Source organism: Strix aluco, chromosome 18, assembly GCF_031877795.1.
Source record: "Strix aluco isolate bStrAlu1 chromosome 18, bStrAlu1.hap1, whole genome shotgun sequence".
Lineage (NCBI taxonomy): Eukaryota > Metazoa > Chordata > Aves > Strigiformes > Strigidae > Strix > Strix aluco.
This window is the reverse complement of record NC_133948.1, coordinates 6,387,894-6,410,549: the sequence shown is the minus strand read 5'-3', so window position 1 is coordinate 6,410,549 and position 22,656 is coordinate 6,387,894. Positions and strand designations below refer to the sequence as shown.

The 22,656-nt window shown below is 36.8% G+C and overlaps 1 protein-coding gene across 2 annotated transcripts in view; it reads left to right on the top strand.

The window, feature by feature from the left end:
- Positions 1-2,054: 2,054 nt before the first annotated feature.
- Positions 2,055-22,656, top strand: part of RIMBP2 (RIMS binding protein 2) — a 115,463-nt gene continuing 94,861 nt past the window's right edge. For both annotated transcript variants that reach the window (XM_074844248.1, XM_074844247.1), the window contains exon 1: positions 2,055-2,185. The gene's annotated coding sequence lies outside the window, so the exon portion shown is untranslated. The remainder of the gene's footprint in view (positions 2,186-22,656) is intronic.

Below are 22,656 nucleotides of genomic sequence, written 5' to 3'. Positions count from 1 at the left end.
CTTTCTACTCAAATCTTTTATTTTCTAGTTTTTGAAATGCAACCCAAATCAAATATTATGGAAAGGTGACTTACTGCTTCACAGCTGTGGTTGCAACATTTATTTCTAAAACTGTTCTTTCAAGAGCTCTAACATATCTACACATAGTTATTTTGACCTGAATATTGCAAAAAGAGGGATGTGAAGATAGAGCATGTGGTTCAGAGCTGTGAAGACTTTGTGCAAAAGTGAGGACACAGCAAAAGTTCTTACAGAAATTAACTGCAAAACACCCTCTGTTTTATGCAGGAGTATGTCTGTGTGGTGGGCTGACCCTGGCTGGACGCCAGGTGCCCACTAAAGCCGCTCTGTCACTCCCTTCCTCAGCTGATCAGGGGAGAGAAAATATAATGAAAGGCTCGTGGGTTGAGATAAGGACAGGGAGAGCTCACTCACCAATTACAGTCACAGGCAAAGCAGACATGACTTGAGGAAATAAACTTATTACCAATCAAATCAGAGTAGGGTAATGGGAAAATAAAAACTAAATCTTAAAACACCTTCCCCTCACCCCTCCCTTCTTCTTGGGCTCAACTTTACTCCCAAATTCTCTACCTCTTTACCCCCAGCAGCGCAGGAGGACAGGGAATGGGGGTTGTGGTCAGTTCATCACCCGCTGTCTCTGCTGCTCCTTCCTCCTCAGAGGGAGGACTCCTCACACTCTTCTCCTGTTCCCAAACCTTCTTTAAAAAGGAATTTGAGAATGTTGGCAAATCTGACTCCATACAAAAAAAAATTAAAATACCAAACTGAATGATCCCTCTTAAGCTAGGGAGCATTGTGAGTTGTGTGGTTGAGCTGGCAAAAAAACCCCAGGATTTCTAATGGTACTTTGTATAAGCTTTGCTGGAAGTTTGTTGTTAATATAAAGAGATATAGTGATTGAGAGCAGCCCTGCGGAGAAGGACTTGGGGGTAGTAGTGGATGAAAAACTGACTGTGAGCCAGCAATGTGTGCTCACAGCCCAGAAAGCCAACCGTGTCCTGGGCTGCATCAAGAGAAGTGTGGCCAGCAGGGCGAGGGAGGGGATTCTCCCCCTCTACTCCACTCTTGTGAGACCCCACCTGGAGTCCTGTGTCCAGCTCTGGGGCCCCCAACATCAGAAGGACACGGACCTGCTCGAGCGGGTCCAAAGGAGGCCATAAAGATGCTCGGGATGCTGGAGCACCTCCCCTGTGAGGACAGGCTGAGAGAGCTGGGGGTGTTCAGCTGGAGAAGAGAAGGCTCCAGGGAGACCTTAGAGCGGCCTTCCAGGACTTAAAGGGGCTACAGGAAAGGGGGGAGTGACTCTTGATCAGGGGGTGTAGGGATAGGATGAGGGGTAATGGTTTTAAACTGAAAGAGGGCAGATTTAGATTAGATATAAGGAAGAAATTCTTTCCTGTGAGGGTGGTGAGACACTGGCACAGGTTGCCCAGAGAAGCTGTGGCTGCCCCCTCTCTGGCAGTGTTCAAGGCCAGGTTGGGCGGGGCTTTGAGCAACCTGGTCTAGTGGAAGGTGTCCCTGCCCATGGCAGGGGTTTGGAACTAGATGATCTTTAAGGTCCTTTTCAACCCAAACCATTCTATGATTCTATGACATTCTGACAAACTTGCAGACTAATGATAAATATTAGTCGGCATTTTTCTGCTTAGTTCTGTGTCCCTACATTTTATACAGAAAATACTGAAACTGAATTTTTTCATTTACACTCTGAAGTTAATTTCCTGCAAGGTACCAATGACCACACTATTTAAGTCTTATTTTGAAAGTTTATGTTGGACTTCAGTCTTGTTGCCTGCCCTGACAAAATGTTTATTCAGCAAGGCTGAATTTATTAGTTTGGATTGTCTTCTGTTGTATGTAAGGTATATTTAACCATCAATTTCAAGCAACTTTTGGGGGCACATGCAATAAAAAAACATATTAATGAAACATGCTGTGTTGTAAGAAGAGCAAGTGCTAGTCAGCTAGTACAAATGCAGTTATAACAAACTGGTCACTTGATTGTTTTGTTTTTTCTACACAGTTTGGAAATGATCCATCATGTCTGCACCCTGCAACATCACAGAAAATATTTGATCAGACCCAGTTTTTAGAAGAGACCCAGATTTCTAAGTCTCATGTCACCACCTTAAATCAAGAGCATCATCACTGGCAGTTTTTAGTAAGTCCTGTCTTTGTTTTACTATTTCATGGCAACTGATAAATTTAAAGACAAGTCTAGTTTTGCAGTCCATGCTGCTTCTTTTGGTTGGTTGGTTGGATGGGTGTTTTTGTTTGCATGTGCAGTAACATCAGGGTGTTGGGGTTTTCTGAGGAGGAATGTGTGAGCGAAGGAGGGTTTAGCTTCACGATCTTTATAGCAGCAGATTTTTTATTGATTTCTTAGGTAGTAGTACTTAAATAATATACATATGTACCTGGGACATAATTTAAGCATGAAATGAGAGTTTAATAAACAAAGATGTGACATAAATAGTAATTCCAATGCTTTGTTCTGGATGCATGAATACAAAAGTGCAGGATCTAGTGCTTAATGGTTATGATCAGCACATTCCAATCTGTTTTGGTGTATACATCCTGACACTTGAATCTGAATGTCAGCAGATTTTTTCTGGTTGGATTTCTATGTGTTTGCACATGTTCTGTTTTTTGGGCACCTTTTGTGTTCAGAGAAGAACTTTTTTAGAAGAGTCCTTTGAATATAAAAGCTATAGCATAATGTTAGTATACCTGAAGACAACTTCCAGAGAGAAATATGTGTGCCAGGGAGGTGCCTTGAATTCTTTCTTTCAGGTAAAATACTTTCACTTAAGTACAAAGACATTTGAATACATAAATGGGCAAAGTTCTGTTTCTTTTAAAATCAGAATTGCAGATGGAAGACTACATTTTGATCCCTATAATTAATAGCTGGTTTATCTGCATTTGCTTTCATTACACCAAGGAATTTACTTAGTTTTGGACTGTGAAATTATAATTGGTGTAAAAAAAAATTTTTTTTAAACTTGGTAATGAAAACAAAAATGTTGTGAAGAAGGAAGGCACGCTTTTGTAAGTTTTTGGAGAAATTAGATTGAACTAGTTGTCTTGAGTTGAATTTTGGAGTAATTTTCAGTAGTAAACGTGGTAAGTAGATTTGCAGATCTACCATGTTTATCTTCTAAAAACTTGCCAGTTGCCCGAGATATCTAAGCCATGATTTCATGGTTGTCCTTTTCATAGAAGTGCTTGCGTAACCGTTCAGACATACTAGTTCAAGATGAAGTAGCGTAAGTTCTGTTGCTTCACTTCAGATTTACCTGAAACAGAGTAAATTACAAGAGCCTGTGTAACACAAATCCAGAGCTTCCATTTAGATATAAACTTCAGGGCTTTGTTTCTCCACCTAATGCTGTTATGCAGAGAAATATTCTTTTCAGATGAGGTAGAATAACATTACTCTTCAGTGCTAAAACAATTGCTCTTTTAAAAATTCAGTTTACAAAGCAAAACCTCAAAACTGAAATGTGCTCCCTAGATCTCTTTATGTCCCAACATTGGCAGCCATTGCTCTGAATTCTCCTTGCCAAAGATACAGATGATTTTATTAGTCTCAAGTTACTCTTTATTTTAGCAAATATGTTTACTATGGTGGTACTTCTTTGAGTGATGTGTAAGTAATGATTGTCTTGGACATGTTCTGCACAAAAACAGGGAGTCGTGTGTTCGGGGATGATACAGTGAGTGTATTACACTTTAGAAACCATGTTTCCTAATGGGTGACTGTAGAGATGGAGCTAAACTCTTTATGGAGATGCACAGTGAAAGCACAAGAGGCAATAGATGCAGGCTCTAGCAAGGGGAATCCTTATTAGATCTAAGGAAAAAAAAAATCTTTAAAATTAGGGTGGTCATTTTGCAGAGAGGTTATGGAATCTCTTCCCTTGGAGAGATGAAAACCTCGACTGGTGAGAAAACTGAGCAAACTGAGCCAGCCCTGAGCAAACTGATCCAGCTGTGAAGCTTGCCCTGCTTTGAGCAGAAGTTAAACTAGGTGACCTCCAGACTCTTCCAACCTAAATTATCCTGTGATTATATAAACACGAATGCTTACTTACATGCATAAATTTTCCTTATTTATGATTATCGATTGTACATACCTGTCCTTATAGAATGGCCGCATTACATTTATAGGGAGTTCAAACAATAGATTCTTGAAAAGTATACAAATCATGTTTGGTATTGTATGGTATCCTTCTGTAAACTGTCTTCATGATTCTAGATAATATTCTTAAATTCTATAGGAAATGGACTGTATTACTTTTAATGTACAAGGGGCAGAGGAGTTGCTAATGTTTGTTCTATAAGCATGCTTTATAGCTGTTAACACAGTTTTTGCACTACATAGAGTTGATTGCAATTCATTATTGCATAATTGAAGTTATATTTGTATTTAAACAAATAAACCTGATCCTATAACTAGACCTGTATGTATAAATATTTACTACTACTACTACTGTATACTCTCCCATTTTAAAATAAGCTATTGTGCCAGCCTAAAAGCATGTATGTTCATATCTTTGTGAAGAATACGTGCATACCGTAAGTCCTTTAGACCCTTCAGGACTGGCAGGTGTTATGAAAAAGAAGATCCTGTGGTTTATTTTCCAGTGATAATGAGTTCTGAGGAGCATATATGTTGGCCAGTTACTTGATCCACATCTCTCGGTGACTGGGTTATAAGATGTAGTTCATATATCACCTTTGATCTTCAAAGCACTTTGCAACCAATAACTAACAGAATAATTTAAAGAAAATTCATAAAAAGATACCATTTTTAAACCTAATGTTCTCACTGTTCTTACATTGTACCTCACTGAACTGGAAGTAAAGGCTTAAAGCTTTGCTTTAAGAGCCTCATATTTGAAGCTTGAGGTTCTAAATTTGGTGCTGGATTTATCCATCTGAAGGATATGAGTTTGATTGCATCAGAAGTAATTATATTTAATATGACAAGAGAAAAGTGCATAAATGTGATATTTTGAACGGCTGTTAATGCCTTCTTTGCATCTCTGCTTCTGAAAAGAATAATTACATAGCTGTGATGTGAACTGAATGTTAAGGTCTGGTGAAAGACATTACTGGTAAAAAAAGTCAATATTCTAATGTTATGTGTAGAAGTTCCCTTAACAGAAGGCATTTGAGAAGTTAGGTACTTGTTTGTAGACCCAGACCCAGTACACTTACAAAAGACCAACTTGCGTCAAAAAAAGAGATGCTGTTGAAGAAATTAGTAGGAATTTTGCTGTTAGCTTCATTCACACAAATAATTCATGCTTTCAGGAAGCATAAAGTTGTGTTGTAAAACAAAAAGCGGTGGTCTGGATTAAGGTCTTGAAAACAGAGTAAAGAAATGATTATTTGCAGCAGCTCATTTCAGTCCAGTGTGGATTGTATCTTTGAGTCCATTCAGAGCCTATTCTCACTGCTCAATTTGTCAGTATTTAAGGGGAACACAAGAAATATAAATGGTTGCTGGGCAGTAGCAGCCTTCTGGATAAAGTGTAAACTTTGGACACCCAAACCAGCCTCTATTTAAAATGCTATTGTTTACATAGTGTTGTAGTACAGATAGTGAGAGAGCCAGGTACTCTGATGCCAGGATTAAAATTTCCTGACAAAATATTAAATAACGTTTCTCTCATACAGTAGTTACAGTACTTTGGGGCTAAATTTTAACTTACTGTTTGCTCCTCTTTAATTCTTAATGAATTGCTGCAGCTATAACATTAACAATAACTTTTAATCATTTACACTGAAGAGCAGAAGGAATAAGTGCAGTTTTTCATTCTGCTACTTTATATTTCAGCAGCGGTTTTACTGCAAGAGGAATATCCTGTATTTTAGTAAACAGAGACCAAATTTTTTATCTACAGACAAATGTTCCGTTTGCCTTCTGTCATTAGCTTTCTGTGTACATAAATATAACAGACTTGCACCAGTTACCTGTTAGTTACCAGGCAACAGCAGCATTTGACACTGCCTGCAGCTGCAGTGAATGACGTGCAGCTCCCTGATTGTGAATTAAAGTGCTCTGAATTTTGAACTGAGGTTGATAAAAAGGACATTAGTGTGAGTATAATGCCACTTTTACCGTAGTAGCAACATGTCAGCGGAGTTTCTATAACAACAGCAGTTTGCTGAGATATAGCTCTGTATCACATGTTCATGATGGAAAAATTGTAATTGCTTTAGTCTTTTGCAATACATAGTTTTCTCTACGTGCTGTATTCCATTTAAGCCTTTTTGTGAAGCAGGAATCTGTCATGCTTCCCAAACATTCACTTGGATTCATTGTTTACTGAGGTCAGAGCATTAAATGTTTATGATAATAGGCAAAAACTGGGCTGAAATAAAAAGAAATATTTTTATTTTTGCAACTTGTAAATATTTTGAGTATTGCTTGCTAGTCAGAGATGTTTTGCAGTCTCTTGATGCTGGCAGAGCAATGAGGCTGGAGAGATATATATGTATAGCATAATAATAAAAACTATGAATGCTTCTGATGCAGTATTTAGCCTAGATAGCTGGCTCTGTGAAAGGACCTTTTTGAGGTTACCTGTCTTTCCTGTGCCTTTCATGTGCTGTGCATGTGTGAGATTTTTAGCAAGGAAAGAAACAATATCCGTTGCCAAAACCAGTATCTGGATTTTGATAAATGCTGAAGTTAGTCATAATGTCTCTGAATTTTTATAATTTTGGGTCTCTTGAGCATTTTTAAACATATGGCACTCAGTGACAATGAGCTGTTTTAATAGTTTATTTCCCTTTACCATTCCATCTTCCGTTTTCTTCTCCATATCAATGGAATGACTTATGTAACGTTCTATTTCTAATGTTAGTTTCTAGATTAACTGTTGCCTGTGAAAATGTAGACTTCTGGTTTGATTTTTGTTGATACAGTGCCAGTATAATAAAAGCCTTTCCTATCTGCAGGCTGTGAAGAGAACTTCCATCAAAAATAGATCTTAATGTGGTTTTAAAAAAAAAATTTTTCTAATCAAAGTTCAAGCAGGTTGTTACATTCCTGAATGAGTGAAAGCAGTAAAAGATATTTAAAGGCTCAAACAATGAGACATGCCCAGTATAAGACTACTAAAATTACTAGCTGTGAAAGAAAACAGACTTTTTTCTTTCTTCCCTAAAACATAATATTCTTACTCTCTCAGTTTAAAAAGATTGACTCAATTATGACCTTTTAATAAAAACACTGTTGTAACATAGTTTCCATCTTTTTTCCTTTTGGTGTACTAACAAGAGCCATAGGTTGGGAGGGGCACCAGCTAGGAGCAGGTACTCTCAAGCACTGTTGCTGTTGCTGCCTGGGATTGAGTGGTTTACACGCATGATGGTGGCTGTTAAGGGAGCTCTGGAGAGATGAGGCGTGCTCAGATGTTCAAAAGAGCATAGGTGAATCAGGCCTTTAGCAGACTCAGGGCAGTTTTGCCTGGGCTGGATGCAATGCTGCCTTGTTATTTTTCTGGAAAAAAATGTTACGTATTTTTCAAGTATTATAGGTCTGTAGTTGTGATTTCTCTCGTGAATACATCCATTAATCCTGGTGGTTTATAAAATTCAAATGTAAGGTCTTCTGATAACCTTTTCTGGATATGATATATTCAAACTGATTCTTATATTAAAATATTCTGTGCAGATTCTTATATTAAAAACTAGGCTTTTGGGTTTTGTGACTGCAGATTTAGGAGACATCTCAAAATTATCTCAATATAACTGACATAACTGAGCAGTGAATCCAGTCTAAACAGACAAGAGCAATGAAACATTCTTATCTCTATTCTTCTATAAGGAACAGAGCAAATGAGCTAATTAATATCTAAAGAAAGTCAAAGGTAGATTCAGGAACTGAATACGGATTTTTTTCAGTACCCAGGTAGTGCTTAAAGGGCATGGTTTTTCTTTCTGCATTTTGTACTCTGTCATTTAAATGCGTTCAGCCAACAAACAGTCAGTGACACCAACCTTTAAAGGTTCCACCTCCTCTAAAACAATTGTATGCTGAACCTGGGATATGAGTTGGCATTCTGTTTAAGAGATAAGTGTATATATTTTTTTAAAATCTTAATTTTGTGTTTATGGTTATAGTCTATATGTTCATAAATCTCACTATCTGGTGTTCTGTTCATTGCTCTCTGGAAGGACGCCACCTGATCTAGCTGTATATATTATCTTTCTCCTGAATGTACTGTCCATTGTCACAGTCCCAGTTCCCTTCTAAATTGCCTCAAATGTAATACTTGCATCAGACAAGAAAGTTAAAGAAAGTCAATGCATTATTAGTTACAGCAAAACAAAAGGCTTATGGAGCAAGGTGATTTATTACTTCATTTTTCTGAAACACATTATAAGATTAATTTTTTTGCTTATACTTTTTCATATCCTAATTACATTTGCCTCTTGTTTAATCATCTTTAAGACAAACTAGTATGTCTGAGGAGAGAACATGATTTAATTAACTTTTGCCCTAATGAATCAGACTGGAGAATTTTGTAGTAGCTTCATTTGCAAGGCTTCTTGTCCAGTAAATTGGTTGGAGACAAAATATTCGGGTGATATTAAAAAATATAAGCCTTAACCTTAAAACCCATACTAAAATCTTTAGGCTCAGTGATGTTACTACTAAATTCAGAGGTGAATTAGATGATGGCTCTCTGATTTTGGCTTGAGATTTAATTTACAAATAATTTAGGGGACTGATTTACTTTTTATAGCATGAAAATTTATATTTTACCTTCAAATAGTTATTACATCAAAGCAAGATGATAAAAATGGTAGTGCATATCAAAGCTTTCTCCAGCAGGAACAGCTGTAACACCTCTGTTGATTGTTTCATATTCAGGTCTAAAGCTCTCTCAGACTCTCTGCCGCAGCTTCCAAAAAACTAACCAATTAACACTAATTTTACTGCTGGGCTTTACGTTATGAAACAACTGGTTCTTCAACTCTAGTTGTCTTCTAGTTCTCAATCTGAATTAAACTGAGTCCTTTGATGCATTTCTAAGAGATTCATCAGCCATATCAAGGCTGCTATTGCGATCACTACTCAAATGAGTGACTGGCTGGCAAAAGAATCTCATGTTAAAATTGATGACCTAAAGCCAAAGGAGTCTATATTCCATTTCTAAATACCTACAAGTCTTTTTGTTAGTGTCAGTGTTCATTTTTTTTCACATAGCGTAGGCCAAATTCTGATTACCAGTAGTACCACTGAAGTCAGCAAGGCTAGTAATATGAGTAGTGCAAGCAAGATACCGCCTTATCTGTATGAGTAATCAAATTGTTCTCTAACAGCATATAAATGTAGACTAGATCATTATTTGAACGAACTTCACTCTGTTTCCTGGAGAAGTACTAGTGATTAGATCTGCAGAAAGAAGGCTGCTCAAAGCTACCAGACTTGCTTTTCACTGGCTAAAATGCACCAGAAGTGTTGGATCAAAAATCCAGTTTATGTAAACACTGTACAAAGTGTACAGTGCTTTGTAAAGGCAGCACAGCTGGGAGAAAGATATTTTAAATGAAATCCCTTTCTGAATATGGATATTAGAGCCTACGATGAGCCCATGGCTTGGTGGTGTACATGAGAGATAAAAGACGTACTGGGGAAAAGTGTATTGAATGTCAAAAAGATATATAAAACTGTATTTCTGAGCTGTCCTCTTTCATCAGACATAACCAGAAAAGCTGAGATGTGTGAACAGGAGCATATTAGCGTATGTTGAAGTTTACAAATTCCTGTTTTAACCTGTGCGTAGCACTCATGCATATTTTATATGCACAGATTGTGTATTTACATCTATGTTTAAGGATCTTAGTGCAGATTCCAAATGCAAAAGGCGCTTTACTGACAAATGTTGGTTTAAAGAAAAAAAAGTCCTTCCATGAAGAGTTTAAAAATAACAAGGTAAGTCATGCAGAATGTTTGTGTTTAGATCAAAAGTAACTACGTAACTACAAACTACAGTCCCAGAATTTTTAGTTCTTATGATAAACTAACCTGAAGTTAAAATTGAAAGTACTGTAGTCCTCAGCATTGTCCTTCAGCAAACATTCCTGCAACTTGGAACATGGGCTTTATATTAGGAAATAGTGCAAGTTACTTTCTCAGCATGAAGTACTTTGATGAGAATTGAATGAATTTGGGAGTTGGACAAGACCAGTTTACTAAAGGCATCAAAACTTCTGCTTGTCTGTTTAAATGGTTTTGAGACTGCATCTCTGATTTGAAGCAGCAGTTGTGATTCTGCCCTCCAAAGAAGCATTCCAATTCTGTTTCTAACTGATTAAGATTGGGTGTATGAAGCTCTGAGTATCTTCAGACACTTGAAAACATTTGGTGCGCACTGGCAGCGTGGAAGATTGCTGTTAAATAGTGAGGTGTGTGAAAGTATACGCGATACTTCAGTTATTTACCACTGTAAATAATTGGCACAAGTGATTCCAGTGATGTTGCAGACAGCTCACAATGTACTTCGATAAGCGTAAGTATTTTGAGAACAGGGCTTCTAAATGGTGTGTATAGTTGTAGCTAACCTGTGTAAATACATTCTAACAGTACCTGTTCTGTGTAAAGACATACTAATGAGCGTGGAAGTGTGCCCACCAGTCTTACCATTTTCTGTCATGCTGGGAGAGAGGCAACCACCAGCTATTTGCTGGACTGCAGGCTCAGTAACATTTGGCAGCATGCTCTCTGTAAATGGCCATTTTTTCTCTCCTTGGGGAATATATACCAGTATTGGTAGGTCATTTGGGGCCTTGGTATGGCTTATTTTATTTTGGAGGGCCAGAAATTAACTACATTGGTTAAAACAAACAGTTTTGAAGCAATCATCACTTGGGATGTTCTCTCTTTCTCTTTCCTTATGGTCACAGCTGTCTAAGGTACCTGCATTGCTCCTGAAGAAACCTTGATAGGTGATTTTCTGTACTTGAAAGAAAGTTGCAATGTAAGTGCCTTGCTTCTCAAACCTAATGACAATGAGATCTCACTTTTGGATTTCACTGAATGTTCCTCCAAAGTGGCTACACCGGTTAATTTTTTTTTCCTTCTTAAAAAGTAGTTTCAGACACATTCAAACCATTAGTTCATCATTACCTGAGAGGCAGTGGGTGGACAAGGGAAACAAGTCGTGATCAGCATAGCGAGGAGATAATGAACTATATAAATAATTAGCGACACATTTTAAAAATATGCTCATATAGAGCCAAAAGTATCTTGGCTAGAGTGCATGGTCTCAAAGACGTATTTGAGACTATTCATTTCAGCAAGGCAAATACGATTTAACTCTTTCTGTGGGTTTTTAGAATTCATAAAATGTGAAATGTAGTCATAAAGGAACAGTATATGATTCAAAGCAAAGCACACTACATTAAGATCACTCTTGAACATATTTTGAAACTTCCTGGTTCCTTCTTTAGCAGTAGGTGACATGTTTGGTGTAGTTGATGTGAAGATTTGGAGATCATTTTGAACAGTTGAAATTCCAGAAATAAAATGGCATGGGCATCTTCACCTGGAGAAAAAATGAATGCAAGCACTTAACATATACTCTAAGAGCTGTATCTTTTCAGTTAACAGAAGATAAAATACAATTCTAGACACAACCAATGCTTCCAAAGAAGACTAGAGGCTGCATTTCAATGGGATTTGATCTTTTACAAAAACTCAAGGCTAATATTATTTGTGAAATTTTATTGAGATAAGAAAACATCTATATAACAGAATATCTATTAAGAAGGGGATGACCCATTTTCTCTTTAGTAACCGTTCCCTAGTTCCTTGTGGGCAGGCAGGATTTTACTTCAATGTGGCAGGAGGGTGTCTGAGGAAGCTGTTGGACTCATAGCTGTCATTGCACCATGAAACACTCCTGTTTCTGGCCACATCACTCTGTTGTGGTCATGTAACCAAGTGACTAAGCCATGTAGCTCTGTTCTAAGTATTCTGGCTGAGCTACTTTTGGTATTTTAAAATCCTGTGGTTTTATTTATTTATTTCTGTGCTAGCATATTTTCCCCTAATTGCTGACATATTTCTGTGTCATTAAAAAAGGATCATTGTTCTTTAAATTTCTAGTTCAGTTTTATGGATTCGGAGTTAACAGGTGGTTTGGATAAGCATTTAGGCCTTGTCTTTCAGATGTGATGCTTGCTGCTATAAACTATGTGGTAGATAAATCAAATCCAAAATAATATTTTCCAGTATTTTGGCCACATTGCTAATAAAATATGTATTCATTTTCATAAATAACAGTGACAAAATTGAGACTTACATACATCTATCTTGGGTAGGTTTTCCTTATCATAGCAACCTGCTGAAGAAAGTGTCTGTCATTCCTGATGGGACATCCAGTAGATGAGAGAGAACCAGTTGCTTTCGGAAAAGGAGTGCTGCAGCTCAACACTTTATTAGATAACATTCATGTAGTCTTTTAACTACACACTGAAGATGCATGTGCTGGCCTGAGAGTGATGTGTGCTGCTGGATTTAAATGTGTGCTACAAAGCAGCTCATGGGCAGCAATCCAATCCCAGAAACGCATTGCTTTCTTTGACTCTTTCTCTGGTAGTAAAAATAAGAAGCAAGGTTAGGGATATGAGCAGGCAGAGTCGGACTGTGACTTAGAGATGTGATACGTACACTGGGGTTTTTTTCATTTTCTCTTATGGATTTAAATGGAGAGGTACTGGAGGGAAGCTGTCCAGCTACTGCCCTGACAGAGCCTTGTTTTCTTTGTGGATTAACAGGGAACTCCAATCTACAAGGCCGTCAATCTGGCTCCTTTCATCAGCACTGAATCACTTTAAAAAGAAAAACAGTGCATGTGATTATCGAAAGCATTTCCATTTATAACACACTGTGGCAATTCAGCTCAGACACCAGAAAGTAAGAACATTATATACTAAAAGGATGTTGAATCTAGAAAATTATGAAATATATAAATGTGGCAGTAAAATATACATAGTCCTGTCACTTTATGCAGTTTTTAATACGTATTGACATTCTAAAAGATGGTGTTTTCTTTACTTAGCCTGTCTGTGATATGTATACATCAGCAAAGACATTAGAGACTGGAGTCCAGAGAAACAGTGATTAGCATATTTTAAACTTTCCTACACTGACTGCTTAAATACATTTGCATTAATAGAAAGATGAGACTCTTCATGATGTTCTCTGCATGACAAAGGCTAAAAATAGTTTTATTAGAACTTTGGCTGCAGTTCTACTAAATTTTAACAGTTCGGGGGAAAGGAAAACACTTTTGAAAGGTTATAATTAATGAGTTATGTGTTGTTGGTTTTTTTAAAGCATACCAAAATAAGATGAAGAAATTGGGACAAGCATGCTATTTTGTGCCTTTGGCATTTTGATGGTTTGCAGCCTAGCTTCCCACTTGAGATGGGGGCGGGCTTTGCTGCTGCTTGCTCTTAGCAGCTAGCCCTCTGCAGCTGTTTAGAAAGAAATTCAGTGTGTAAATTTGAAGATGATTGCACGGAAAGAAAATTCTGTTCTGAATTTACAAAGCAAAGCATTATGCCTACCACTCTCTCAAGTTGAAAGGAATTCCAGCATGGTGTAACTTTATTTGAATGTAAATTGTGTTTAAATTGTTGACAGTTTAAAAATTTAGATCAAGGTCCAGACAAACTTAAAGTTTGAAAACATCCAGTTTCCTGTTGTAATGCAATCAAAAAAATCACCTGTGGCAATACAGCATCCATGTAATGCTGGGCATACTCTTGTGGAGAGAGGAAAAACAAACCAAGCTGCTGATGTGTAAGTGAAGAAACCGGTGTTAGATCACACACTGAAGTTGTGATGTGTGGAGTGAATTTTTAGGCCTGCTAGTTGCATGAAGTGCTGTCTGGGATGAGGAAGGGGAGTCTAGGAAGTAGGAGGTGCTGTTTTCAGTTCATTGCTGTTAGTTGTAAACGGTATCGTAATGGGCAGGGAAATGATTATTAGAACTACTGTAACGACTGGAACCCACTAGTATTGTCATTGCCATCATTGGTGCGTGCTCCAAGATCTGTGCATGTGCTCTGGTAATTTGCTGTTCCTGCATGTGCAGAAGCATGCTAGCACATACACTGTTGACAGACGAAATACACAATGCTGTAAAAGAGTTTTTTTGCATATTTTTTATGAATGAACATTCTGCTTTTCTGATGAAGTATGTACTTATTTGTTAAGATGCTGAAGAGTTTAACTATATTCTCAGCCATCTTTGCAGGCAAGCCCATGCTTAAAGTTCAGAGAATAAATTCTGTAATATTTCATAACATATCCTTGTAATACACAACCTGTAGAATTTAAAACAGAATGTGCAGGAACCCTCTAGAACTAGAGTAAAAAAGTAGCATTTCCTTGCTTCTGAAGAAGTTTTCATGGTATGAGAAACATGTCCTTCCAGATAAATAAACAAAGCAGTGTTGTAGAGTATATGGGAACAATGCATTTGTTAAGAAAATGATGTATTGGAAGTCCAGTGATCTATACAGATGTTAAGGAAATTATTATTATCTGGTAACTCAGTTGAGTGGATGTGAGACTAGAGGATTAAAGCTCAGTCTTACAAATAAAACCTAATTAGGGTTTTTAATTAGGGTACAGACACTTACAGTAATTTCCTCATAACTTTCTCCTTTTAGAATGGATGTGGTCAAATGCTTAATGAGACATTTCTGGATGTCTGACTCCATGTTGCAGTACTCTCAATACGCTCATTAAAGGACTTACTGTCAATTTATATATTTGTATGTAAACTCAACTGAGAAATACTACAGGAGGGACTTATTAGTAATGATAAGCTATGATGTAAGACTTTGGCTTTTTTTTCCCTTATGGAGATGCATTCTCCATCTTTTCAGCTTACCTCCTGAATTTAAACAATTACTTTATAGAAGTGATCACTACTCAAACATCCATCCACAGTATTACCTTTAACATGTAGTTCACCATGTCTGTGCATTTCAGGGTTTTTTGGGGGGGTTGGGTTGGTGTTTCAGGATTCTGATTGTTTTACATTTGGTGCATGCTTGAATTCTGACAGCAGCATATTCAATAACATAAATACTACTACAAGAGTTTGCTATTAGCTAAGATTTTTCTTGATACAAGTAATTCAATGAACTTAAGCTTGGTATTTTTTAGACTTGTACTAGATCTTCATTTACACATAAGTTTCATAATTGTTAACCCATGAGTTTCATTTAACCCTAAATAGGGATTGAACTCTTCCACCACATGCACATGTCAGCTTTTGGTGAAGTTGTAGGACTGCGCAGTGGTCCTGTCTGTACAATTCTGAATGTATCCATGTTCGTTTTACTTATGAGTTAAGAACCAAAACTTCTGCATCTGTGTTTCTTAAATTCAGCATATAAAGTATCATTCCACATAGTGATGTAGTGCTTCTTTAGAGGTATTGTGTATTACTCTGTTTTGAGAATAAATGAGGGGGGAAAAGCTTTGAGGTTATTTTTAAAAAATGGGGAAAAAAAGAAAAAAGAGGAAAAGAAGAAAAAACATAAAAAAGAGAAAATAGAAAAAAAAGAAAAGGCAGTCCTCAGTTCTGCAAAAAGAAGCGTTTGGATGTACTAGTACCATTGTGCCAGATATGATGTAAATATGGATGGGTGACAGAATGGGAGACATAAGGATGATTCATAATCTTAGCAGGGAAAAAGTAGTAAAATAGGTAAGCTGCTGTGATGGTATGGTGTTCAAAGCGCTTCTAGGAGTTTCCCCCAGGGTATTTTGACAGCCGGTGATAATTTGCAGAGAATTTGGAATATTTCAGCCCAGCTAAACACCCCATGTGAGAAGCTTATTCATATTTTTTGAAAGGTTGGAGCCTCTGAGATCATTAAAATGTGGCCTTGAAAGCTCAAGAGAATAGTTTTCATCCGCCTATTTCTGGCATAACATTTTATATTTCAGCACTTAGACTTTTATTATTCTATCAGTTGTCTTCTAGCAGAAAATGTGGATTGGTTTTATTTTTAAAGGTAATTGAGATCTTTTAAATTTCCAAATTTTAACAAACAAAAGGCTCACTTGATAGCTGATTTTATCTCAACTGTGATTTTCAAGGTCTTAATCTCTTATTTCCATCTTCAGATGTGCTCCTATAGAAAGAACTTTAATCATACTGTAGGGAAAATTCTGAATAGAGCTAAAAGAAGCAGTTGTGTGTTAAATCCTTTTGTCTTTTTTATTAACAGTTTTCTATATTTACATTATGATTTGAAAAGACAAGAGAGAATATGTTAGTCACACACTGGCCTGTATTTATGTGCTGATCTTGGTATTCGTGCAAGTACAGTTTCTTTGGGAGATTTAGTTGGAAGAGGGAGTCAAACATATGCACTGAACTTCAAACCCATGAGCTATAACTTTGTAATGTGAGCAGTAAGCTTGCTAGAGGCAGTTCCTGATTATATGAGAGAGATCTTGGATTTGCTGGACCATGATTACATTATGGATCTCTGAAACCTGTCTTTAGATACAGCAGGCTCTGGGGCAATATTAGGCTCCAGAGCTCCCTACCAATTTCATAGCAAACTTGATTAAGCCATTAAATTGCAGATCGTTGCTGACAGTAAATTAATTCTAAATCCGAGTCCTGTTCTGCACTACATTGGGAGACTTTTACCAGGAGGCCAGTGGCTTGAAAATGGGTAATTAAATTCTGCTGTAAATACATTTTTATCTACCCTTCTGCTTGCAGGAGCTGGCAAACAAGCGAGAGCCATTAATTAATACCTGTAATTTGGTTTAGTGGAATAAGCCCTGTTCCTGTCAGATTCTGAAATGTAAACCAAGGCTATGAAGTGGGGAGTAAGTAAAAGATAAAGAAAGCTGGTAAAAATGTATTTGTAAGAGAATCTGTTCTTATTTCTCTCTGTAAAAAATGTTGACTAGTTTGCAAATTTGGCAATACTTTGATCTGAAGTCAGTGTAGAAAAGAAAAGTTAAAAAAACCCCTAAATATAGGAAAAGTAATAATAGTGGCAAGATGTATTCTGGGCACTTCTCAATTATGTAATTAATCCCTTATACCCAAATTTACAAACTCAGTAGGTGATTCTAGAAGGTTGAACATCTCTGGTGCACATAGAGTTGCACATTGGTTGTCACACAAGGTTTTTGTTATTATCTGGATTTGAGCCAAGAAGTATTGTTTGCAGGTTTTATTCGGAAGTATCAAAAGGAAACTGGAACCTTGTTTACTAGTACTGTATTAATGTTGTTCTCTTTCCATTCCTCTGAAACAAACTCAGTTTTCCTACTTTTCTTGCATAGCTTTCCCATTTCCTTAAAGACCTGAAAGTTGGACAATATGAGACTTACTCCTTTGTTAAGGAAAGATGCCTCCTAATTCTCATTAGAGAGAGAAGCAAGCTTCTCCATGTTATTTGCCTATGATGAATAGTTTCTAATGTCTTAAAAGTTCAGGGGTACTTTGAGCTCTCCAAACTAGTTTAAGTCTTTCATAGGGAGTCTGACTTTCATTTACGTACTCCTAAAATTCCTATCAGAGGATTGAGGCTCATCCAGGGCTTAAATGGAAAGCGATATAGCAAGAGGGAGGTCAAAATTGTGACACATCCTTTTGAAAGAATGGTGTGAGTGACCAGGGGGAAAAGATGCCTAGAGAAAGGACTGAGCATGAGCAGTTGGGTGTGCCTGTATCCGAATAGTGGAAGGAACAATCTTCATTGCGTTCTAGTACTCTTTTAAAAATTGTTTCAACTATTTTGTAATTGTGTGAATAATTTTCTAGAAAAGAAGGAACAAGAAGCCTGTGAGGATGTTTTAACAGTGTTACTGGCTGTCTGTCTTTAGCTATGGATCAATCTGAATTATATTCAAGGTGTCTCTTAGCAACCTAATGACATTAGCTTTAGCAGTGTTGTGGCTTATTTACTCTTTTGTGGGTAACATTGCAGACAGAGCTGAGTTTTTGAAAAGAGATGTTTGGAAACTTCAGAAGGTAAAAGGTTTGTTTGGTAGTGAACACGTCTATAAGCTTTACCTGAAATGATCAGGTCATATAAAATGAAAGATATCTCATAGTGACACCACCAGGAAAATTTAAGTTTTCTGGCAAAAATCATAAGAACTGTAGTTCAATAAAAAAATAATGTTACTATACTTAACCTACCTCTGCTTTCTAAAGTTAATAAACCCAGAACAGGGGTAGAATTAATTTGAAGATCTAGCATATAAAGTTGGGTAAGTTGTTAAACTGCAAGTTGGGAAAAATCCTAAGAGAGAACCACAGAGAGACAAGGAGAGAACATAGGTGCAGCTTATTTGTTTTGGGCAATAAATGTATTTAATGATCTCCAGTGCCAATTAAAATTGTGGAATTGCAAGGTATTTGACATTTGAGGGGGTAGTTAAAAAAAAAAAAAAAAGAAAAAAAAAGAAACTAGTTGTTTGGAGAGAAATGCTTTTAAAGGGACGAGGTTATTAATAGCTGACTTCGTACATGAATAAAATTTACTTCATGTGAAGTTTTTTTGTAATGAGTGCTTTCCATTAGAATTATGAAATATGTAGTGAGCAAGCCTGTGACACTACAATCTCTAGTAGCCTCACCATTCTTCTAACTGTCAAAATTCTACAAATTAAAGATATGGTAAGATAGGCTTCTTAGGAGTCTGTGCACTGATTTTTGTTCAAGCCTGTGGAGCCCAAAAGCCTGCTGAGCGTAATCTCTTTTTTCCCTTCTGAACAGCATGATCATGAGATTTCATTAAGGGTACATGCATGAAAATATATATATATGTTTTTATTTATATATTTTGCATATATAGAGATAGAATTTTATACATATTTATATAGATAATATTATATCTATAAATACACATGCATGTGATATTGTGTATGTTTAAAATCCACAGTCTGAGATTTGTTGCTTTGCTTTTCAGTGTTATTAAAAATTTAACCACGTCTCCAGCTGAGACACTTTGTCATTTTGAGAGCAATGTAAATGTTAATAATTAAAAGCAATTAAAAAGTGTGTTAAAAGTCATGTAATTTTTATAGGCTGTCGGACTGAATAATGGATGCCTCCTAGATTTTCTAGAGTGCCAAAGCATTATTAAACAAAGCCTTCTCCCATCCTGAAGTCCTGTAGAAATGAAATAACCTATTTTGTCAATTTGGGAATTCAGCTGAGGTTTTGGAATGAAATTATAAATTATGATCCCTGATGAGTTCCATAATCACCATGCTGTAGAGTACTCTGAAGGAGCTTTTTCTTTCCATGAATCCAAATGTACAGGATTCCAAGCGAGAGGTCAAATTAAAAGAATACTTGTGAAAAACCATGCTGAATATTTTAAATTTTATGTATTCTGTAGTGGCCATAAAGCCTACACTGTAACCACATTTTACAGGTCTCAGTGGTCAGAAGTAAATACTACATTTCTAGCAAAGAGTAAATTTTGATCTCTTTTTCTAAAGAATCATGAAAGAGCTAAGAAAACAAAATGTCTCTTCTCTTTTTCTAAAAATAAATTAATAAGTAAATAAAAAAGCCATAGCTGCATGATTACACAAGAATAACAGAATTATTGCATGGATCAAGATAGTTGTAGCAGACAGTAGTCCAACCAGAAGTTTAAAGTCCATATTTCTTGACTGCACTGGTGTTTTATATGGCTAAGCCTTTCAGCATATACTTTAAACGTAGGCCTTATGTGAGCCTTAGGTATGTAATCTTTTTACATTTCCTTGAAATCACTGTATGAAGGGTACAATACAGAATAAAAGTGCTTCTTACTGCTTGTCTGTTACATCACTGTCTGGCACCATTGTCTCTTACAATGAATCTGTGCCCAAGAAACACTGAGTTAAGCCGTGTTCCAAAGAAAATCTCAGCTGTCACAGAAGGTTCTTCCTCAAAACCTCTCTGTCTCACAGCAGATTTACTGCAGTTGCTTGGTTCAAAAAACTGAACAGGCCTGCAGGCTGCAATACCACCCATACTAAGGTTAGCACTTTGATCCGGGAATTCCTGTAGTGCAAACGTTCTCCAAGCACACTGACATCAGTTCCAGAATCAACATGCTGACTGTCACTGCAGTCCAAAGGTCCAAAGTTTTATAAAAATGTGAATTTTACTTTATTTACTACTCCAGATATTTTCTAAAATTTCAGATTCTGGAAGCAGTTTGTAAGTAAGATTGAGACAACTTCTCTAGGACAGAAGTAAATTTGGCTTCTCTGATAAGGAAGAATGGGTGATCTGATGTGTGGCTTATGCATTTCTGTTGTATGAGTTCATAGAGCTGTGGAAGAGTCTTCTTCAGATTAGGTTTGTAAGCAGGAATGTTGTCACAAGTGTCAATGGCAAATCACTGGCTCTTTAACCACTTCCAGAAAGTGATGTTAAATAGCAGCACTGATCAATCAGTAAGAGAAGTTTCACTGAGAATGAAAATGGGTGATTTACCATGTTTCTGGTTTACTTGGCCACTGTCTTACGAAGTATCACTGGAGTTGGATTGTTCCAGGCTGTAACTGCTTCTATTATTCCAAATGAATGAAAAATCACTTGATAGTCATCAGTTGTGGAAGGCAATTGGAAAAGAAAGAGTGTTTACTCTGATTTTCTGAACAGAATTGTTTAAAAGAGTTCTGCGACCCATTCTCCTCCACTGCTCCTACAGAGTCCTTGGTGTTGGAGCTTATAGACTGGGGAAGGGCCTTTGGGTCATACCTTTCCGTGTACTTCCTTTGTGGTGGTGGGAGAGGACTCAAAGATCTCTACTGGTCTGGGCAGTATTTTGAAGAAACAGTTAATATAAAGGAAAAAATTGATTCTTACTGAATTATTTCAGGCTTCTGAACCAACCACATATATATTCTACTGAAACCTCAGCTCGTTCATTTAGTAAGATAGTTTACATTTTGCAATGCAGCTAAGCATTACCTTGAAAGAGAAAAATGCTGTCATAGCTCTTCACTTACTAAAGGGAAATGATGGAAATTAGTTCAGAAATCTGCCTGGATTTCTCATGTCCTTGCAATGTCTGCATGCCATGTAAATTCCGTCTGCTTTTATGTCTGCAATGAAACCTTTGCCAGCTTCAGAGCTAGAGACTTGTACATCGTGATTTAGAGAACAGAAAATTTGGTGAATCAAATGCTTGTCTTTGCTAGTTACTTTCTGTGAACTGCAATTTATATGTTTCTCTTTGGCAGATAACTGAGGGGAAGAAAACTGCTTTTGCAGAACATCACCAATACAGAAAATTTTCCCCACCCCATTCCCCTTTGCTGCTGTGTCAGTAGGGGTTATTTTGTTTTGTGGGTTTTTCTAACTTAAATTTTGGACTTCAATTTCAGTTCTGTTTCTTGGATCTAGTCTTGCATCATCTTGTCACGTGAACCAAATTAGATTGACAGATGAGCTGGGACCTACAAGATTTCAACTATTCAGATTCTGGAAATAATTTTCCTGAAATAGGACTGTATCCTTATCTATAAAATGAATAAGACTGCAGTCCTCCCATGTAACAGCATTTTTAGCACATTACCATATAATTAAGTTTAAAACCAAGACAACCCCTCAAGTGTGATTGGGAAATCTCTACCTCTGGGAAAAAGAAGCACCATTTTTAGTAAGCTAAAAAAAATAGTCAGGAAAGCACTGTAAAAATTTTGGTAACCCATGTCTAAGTAGCTGAACACCACAGGGTGTTAGGTAGGTGTGGTATTTTACCTAATATTATAGGGAGGGAAGCCCTTTTTCTTCAGGGTCAATATTAACCATTTGAAACCAGTCAGGATTTTAATCTTGCTGTCTTGGGTGATGCATAAGTCATCTGTGCTTTAGCACACTAGATATTTTTGGATTGCAGTTCCTCTTACAGAAAGCATAGATTTGATAATGTCAGAATTTTCTGTGAATTCTTGTCAGAAGGAAGGGTTTGATAGAGCTAACAAATAGAAAAAAAAAAAAAATCCAAAAAGTGTTTAGTCATTTCAAGTTGACAGTGTTTGGTGAAATCTGATGGTGTTTGAGTTTGGTGCCAAATTTCATTTGCAGATTCTGATTTACACACTTTGGACTTATTTAAAGTAATTATTCAGTCAATACTGAAGAAAAGTATGATGGTGACTTTGATGAAAAGCAGAAGCTTTTTCAAATTTTTGTTCTGGCAAATTCAAAATAACTGTTTCAACTTGAATAATAAAATATTCTGAGTTATCTGAAAATGTATTTAAATGGCTTAGTTTTGCTTGTATACTGCAAATAGTACACGTGATGTTTGGGAACCCTGTATTAATGGATAATTGGTACAAAAATTAAATTTATATTAAAGAAAAAATTCCACAGTTCTAAAATACTGTTGAAATAAGAAGCTACGGAAGCCCTGTACTAATGTGTTTATTATAATTTTCCAAGGCCAAGTTGCCAACTGTGATCTGTGAATCATTAGAAGTCCTCTGGGCATGTAGCTGACTTCTCCATCTGGTTTCCATCAGTCATGTCCTTCTCCAAACTTCGTAGTTCTAAGAGCGTCTGTCAGTGAAGGAGAAGGGGGCTT